This window comes from Oncorhynchus masou, chromosome 23, assembly GCF_036934945.1.
Source record: "Oncorhynchus masou masou isolate Uvic2021 chromosome 23, UVic_Omas_1.1, whole genome shotgun sequence".
Taxonomy (NCBI): Eukaryota; Metazoa; Chordata; class Actinopteri; order Salmoniformes; family Salmonidae; genus Oncorhynchus; species Oncorhynchus masou.
In genome coordinates, this window is record NC_088234.1 from 49305005 (window position 1) to 49311699 (window position 6695).

Sequence of the window (6695 nt, forward strand, 5' to 3'; positions counted from 1 at the left end):
TGAAAATACCCTCAAATGAAAACTGTTAGTCTGCACTTTAACCTCCTAGTCATTGTATTATTTCAAATTCAAAGTGCTGGAGTACAGAGCCCCAAAAATATGTATGTGTCACTGTCCCAATACTTTTGTAGTTCACTGTAGTTTCCACACAGGTCTCAAGTGACAGGGTTTGTCCTAGGTCTCTGTTAAGTGGGTCTTGCGTTTCTACAATACACCCCATAGTCTCTTTGTAGAGAGAAGACGATTTGAGGATGATGTTGGCTAAAGTATAAGACAGGAAATCATGCTGAGAATAACGTCCCTCTGTTGACTCAGAGTTGTTTTTTTAATCTATGCAGCCTTGAGGGCCACAACAACCTTGAGGGCCACAAGTCAACAGAGAGACTTTCTCTGCACATCACTGGACATTCCTGTCTGTCTAGTGCACAGAGTTTCTGGGGAAAGCGCTGCTAGAGGACATAGAAGATGTAGGAGTCATATCATTTTTATTTATTTATTAGAGCCTGAGGTGCTATCTGAGATCTGAATTCTCATAAAACATGATATATGAATGACATTCAAACATGCAATTAATACACTTGTCACGCCCTGACCTTAGAGATCCTTATTATTCTCTTTGTTTGGTTAGGTCAGGGTGTGACTCGGGTGGTAAAGTCTATGTTTTGTATTTCTTTGTTTTTGGCCGTGTGTGGTTCCCAATCAGAGGCGGCTGTCTATCGTTGTCTCTGATTGGGGATCATATATAAGTTGACATTTTCCTTTTGGGTTTTGTGAGATCTTGTTTTCTGTTTAGTTTCTTAGCCTTACAGAACTGTGTGCTTCAGTTTTTTGTCTTTGTTATTTTGTTTTGGTGTCATCAATAAAAAGACGATGTACGCCTACCACGCTGCGCCTTGGTCCACTCTTCATTCTACAAATGAGAGCCGTTACAACACTTCCATAGATAACTTGGTATGCATACTGTATCTATGAAATCAAATTTTATTGGTCACGTACACATGGTTAGCAGATGTTAATGCGAGTGTAGCGAAATGCATGTGCTTCTAGTTCTAACTATGCAGTAAAATCTATCAAGTAATCTAACAAATTCACAACAACTACCTTATACACACAAATACACACAAATGTGAAGGGAGGAATAAGAATATGTACATATAAATATATGGATGAGCGATGGTGTGCGGCTTAGGCAAGATGCAGTAGATGATATAGAATACAGAATATACATATGGGTAATGTAGGATATGTAAACATTATTACATTTGCATTATTTGAAGTGACTAGTGATACCTTTATTAAGTCTGTTTATTTAAGTGGCCAGAGACTTGAGTCTGTACTGTATGTTGGCAGCAGCCTCTCTATGTTAGTGATGGCTGTTTAACAGTCTGATGGCCTTGAGATAGAAGCTGTTTTTCAGCCTCTCGGTCCCAGCTTTGATGCACCTGTACTGACTTCGCTTGTAGAGTGCATCTGGGGGTGGTGCTCCCTCGGCTGTTTCCTGAAGTCCACAATCATCTCCTTTGCTTTGTTGACGTTAAGTGAGAGGTTATTTTCCTGACACCACACTCCAAGGGCCCTCAACTCCTCCCTGTAGGCTGTCTCGTCGTTGTTGTTAACCAGGCCTACCACTGTAGTGGTACAACTTGATGATTGAGTTGGAGGCGTGCATGGCCAGGCAGTCATGGGTGGACAGGGAGTACAGGAGAGGATCAGCGGGGTAGAGATGTTGTTTCCAACCTTCACCACCTGGGGGCGGCCCGTCAGAAAGTCCAGGACTCAGTTGCACAGATGGCATGGTCCAGTGTGCAGTGTGATGGCGATTGCATCGTCAGTGGACCTACTGAGGCGGTAAGACAATTAGAGTGGGTCTAGGGTATCAGGTAGGGTGGTGATATGGTCCTTGACTAGTCTCTCAAAGGACTTCATGATGACAGAAGTGAGTGCAATGGGGCGATAGTCTTTTAGTTCAGTTACCTTTGCTTTCTTGGGAACAGGAACACTGGTGGCCATCTTGAAGTATGTGGGGACAGCAGACTGTGATAGAGATTAGTTGAATATATCCATAAACACTCCAGGATGCCATCTGGGCCAGCAGCCTTGCGAGGATTAACACGTTTAAATGTTTCACTCACGTTGGCCTCGGAGAAGGAGAGCCCACAGGCTTTGGTAGCGGGCCATGTCAGTGGCACTGTAATTTCCTCAAAGCGAGCAAAGGAGTTGTTGAATTTGTCTGGGATCAAGATGTCAGTGTCAGGATTTGGCCAGGGTTGTTCCGGTTTTTGGTCACTAGATGCCCCCATTGTGCTTTTTGACCTTTTGCTTTCCCTTGATCCCCATTATTATTTGCACCTGTGCCTCGTTTCCCCTGATTGTATTTAAACCCTTAGTTTCCCTCAGTTCTTTGCTCTGTGTTTGTATGTTAGCACCCAGCCCTAGTATTCTGTGTACTCTTGTTGATCCCGGTGGACGCTCTTGTGGAATTCTGTTTTTTGTTCTTGTTTATTTATTTTTGAGTATCTTTTGAGGCTTTTTATGCTTTACCTACCACCTTGTGGATTTACCTTTTTGTCTTGGAGGATTACCTTGTGGATTACCTTGTTCTTGTGGAATTCCTTTTGAGGTTGTGGAGTTACATGTTTTCCTGAAGGACTTCACTTTCTACTTTATTAAATACACCGTCTCAAGTACTGCTGTGTCTGCCTCATCTTCTGGGTTCTGCCGACTATTTGTGGCTCAGTTGGTTAAGTGACTGTTTCTCACTCCGGAGACCCGGGTTCGTAACCGGGTCCTGACAGTCAGTGTCCGCGACGGGGCTGGTTTTCTTTTTGTAATCCGTGATTGACTGTAGATCCTGCCACATACGACTTTAGTTTGTCTCTATACTGATGATTTGCTTGTTTGATTGCCTTATGGAGGGAATAGCTGCACTGTTTGTATTCGGTCGTGTTTCCGGTAAACTTGCCATGATTAAAAGTGGTGGTTCGTGCTTTCAGTTTCACGCGAATGCTACCATCAATCCATGGTTTCTGGTTAGGGATATTTTAATGGTCACAGAGGGTATGACATCTCCGATGCACTTGCTAATAAACTCGCTCACCGAGTCAGCGTATACATCAATGTAGTTGTCTGAGGCTATCTGGAACAAATCCCAGTCCACGTGATCAAAGCAATCTTGAAGCGTGGAATCCGATTGGTCAGACCAGTGCTGTATTGACCTGAGCACAGGCGTTTCCTGTTTTAGTTTCTGTCTATAGGCTGGGAGGGACAAAATGGAGTCATTGTGTCATTTGCCGAAGGCAGGGGAGGGCTTTGTATGTGTCGCGGAAGTTTGAGTAGCAATGATCCAGAAAATTACCAGCTCTTTTTGAGCATTTGATACGCTGATAGAATTTCTTAGGTTAGCTTTGTTAAAATCCCCAGCTACAATAAATGCAGCCTCAGGATATGTGGTTTCCAGTTTACATAGAGTTCAATGAAGTTCTTTCAGGGCCGACGAGGGATCTGCTTGGGGGGATACACACGGCTGTGACTATAATCAAAGAGAATTCTCTTGGAAGATAATGCAGTCGGCATTTGATTGTAAGGAATTCTGGGTTGGGTAAACAAAAGGACTTGAGTATGTTGTTGTGATTATACCAAGAGTCGTTAATCATAAGGCATACACCCCGCCCTTCTTCTTACCAGAGAAATGTTTGTTTCTGCCGGCGCGATGCGTGAAGAACCCGGGTGGCTGTACCGACTCTGACAACATATCCCGAGTGAGCATTGTTTCGGTGAAACAGAGAATGTTACAATCTCTGATGTCTCTCTGGAAGGCAACTCGTGCACTAATTTCATCCAACTTGTTGTCTAGAGATTGGACATTGGCGAGTAATATGCTCGGAAGCGGTGGATGGTGAGCTCGCCTTCTGAGTCTGACCAGTAGGCCGCTCTGTCTGCCTCTCCTGCCACGACTGCATTGTTTTGGATCAGCCTCTGGGATAAGATCACATGTCCAGGGTGGAGGTTTGAACAAAGGATTTGCTTCGGGAAAGGTGCATTCCTGGTTGTAATTTTTTTATTTTTTTATTTTACCAGGCAAGTCAGTTAAGAGTCCGTTCTTATTTTCGGCCTGGGAACAGTAGGTTAACTGCCTGTTCAGGGGCAGAACGACAAATTTGTACCTTGTCAGCTCGGGGGTTTGAACTCGGTTACTAGTCCAACGCTCTAACCACTAGGCTACCCTGCCGGTAAGTTGGCAAGTTGACATTGCTTTTATATCTAATAGTTCTTCCCAGCTCTATGTAAAAACCCTTGAGATTTTCTGGGGTAACAATGTAAGAAATAATACATAAAAAAAACAAATAACTGCCTAGTTTTCTAAGGACCTGAAGCGAGGCGACCATCTCTGTTGGTGCCATCTTGCAACTGGGTGACTATTATAGATGTCTATTACTAGTAGGTTATGCGGTCCTAAATGTTTATCCCAAACAGTAAATACTGCAATAGAAGTGGAAGCCACTGACATGAAAGGCACATTCCAGGTTGTAACTCCAATGTGAGATGTGCAGTGTGACTGCAACAAATACAACCTGGTACACAACCACAGTGATTATAGAGGTGGTTATCCAATTGGTTCAGGGTACAGAAGTGTTAATGACACACTCAGGACTCAGCTGTGCTCTGCCTGGTGTGAGTCACACACACACACACAATCTTTTTCCCAACACCAGTTGTTAAAGGGGTGGTTTCATTGATAGCAGTCCCATGTTTTGCTGTGGTTTTCCCTGGTTCAACTGATGTTTATCTGTCTTAACAGATTGCTCAGGAAATAGCAGGCAGTTGAATGTGCAGACACAGGCACGTACAGACACACACACACACACATCTGGGCTCCTGGCCCAGAATCCCACTCGCCAGCAGTGTGCAGAGATCAACCATTTTACAGTGCAATCTCTGAAAATCAGCCACTACCCAATGATACACGTGCAAGCTTGTACTCACACACAGTAAACAGACACATACAGACACACACACACAAACAAACACACACCCACACACTGAGTCATGTAATTGTGTACATACTGAGCCTCATTTCAATAAAGAGCTTTGACTAAGCATTGATTGTAGTGTAGAGACAATGTTGCCACCTAGTGGTCAGAGTGGTTGTCTTCTCCGTAATGTGGCACGTTGTTTCTCTGTGCTTCTCCAGCCTGGACTTTTCACACAGTAGGTATGGATGTAAAGCACAGTATGGGCCTTTACCACCTGACTAAAACATTACCACTCCTGTAACTGCTGAGACTTTAGTTTATCTGAATATGGATGAGGCAAAATATGTTCTCCTCCCACATGGGAAAGAGGCTTAGGGAGTCTGAGACAATGTGTTTATCACTGTTCCCGGGTACGCTAGCAGAATGAGAAGGGAAGCCATTGTGTTTGGAAAACGACAAGCAGACAGCATACCCCATACTGAACTGAATGTATTGGAGTGGAGGAAGAAAATGACCAGTAGCCTTCCTCCAAATTGCTTTACCTGTCCAATGTAATATTTTAGAGACTTGAAACACACCCACATTCAGTCATACAGTACATACTCCAATGAACAGATACGTTACAGGCCATTGCCAGTTGTTTCTGTAAGCCATCCTTTTTTATTAAAACACCAACATAGTTATTTCAAAGATCAATTGAATAGTTTATTTCCATACCGCTATATCCACACATTTTAGAGTTTATTTCCATACCGCTATATCCACACATTTTAGAGTTTATTTCCATACCGCTATATCCACATATTTTAGGGTTTATTTCCATATCGCTATATCCACACATTTTAGAGTTTATTTCCATACCGCTATATTCACATATTTTAGGGTTTATTTCCATACCGCTATATCCACACATTTTAGGGTTTATTTCCATACCGCTATATCCACACATTTTAGGGTTTATTTCCATACCGCTATATCCACACATTTTAGGGTTTATTTCCATACCGCTATATCCACACATTTTAGAGTTTATTTCCATAACGCTATATCCACACATTTTAGAGTTTATTTCCATAATGCTATATCCACACATTTTAGAGTTTATTTCCATACCGCTATTTCCACACATTTTAGGGTTTATTTCCATACCGCTATATCCACACATTTTAGAGTTTATTTCCATAACGCTATATCCACACATTTTAGAGTTTATTTCCATAATGCTATATCCACACATTTTAGAGTTTATTTGCATACCGCTATATCCACACATTTTAGAGTTTATTTCCATAACTGTCACGACTTCTGCCGAAGTCGTTGCCTCTCCTTGTTCGGGCGGCGTTCGACGTGACTGGTCTTCTATCCATTATTGATCCATTTTTCATTTTCCATTGGTTTTGTCTTGTCTTCCCACACACCTGTTTTCAATTCCATTCATTGCCTGTTGTGTATTTAACCCTCTGTTTCCCCTCATGTCTTTGTCAGAGATTGTTTTATTGTCAGTGTAGTTTTATGTTGTATAGGTGCGCGTCGGGTCCTCGTACCCATGTTTGTTTATGTATGTACCTTTTAGTGTTATGGACCTTGTTACGTGGACTTTATTAAAAGACTCCATTTTACACTCCGTTGGACTCTCCTGCGTTTGACTTCCCTGCCACCTATACACCTATGCCTGACAATAACGCAATATCCACACATTTTAGAGTTTATTTCCATACCGCT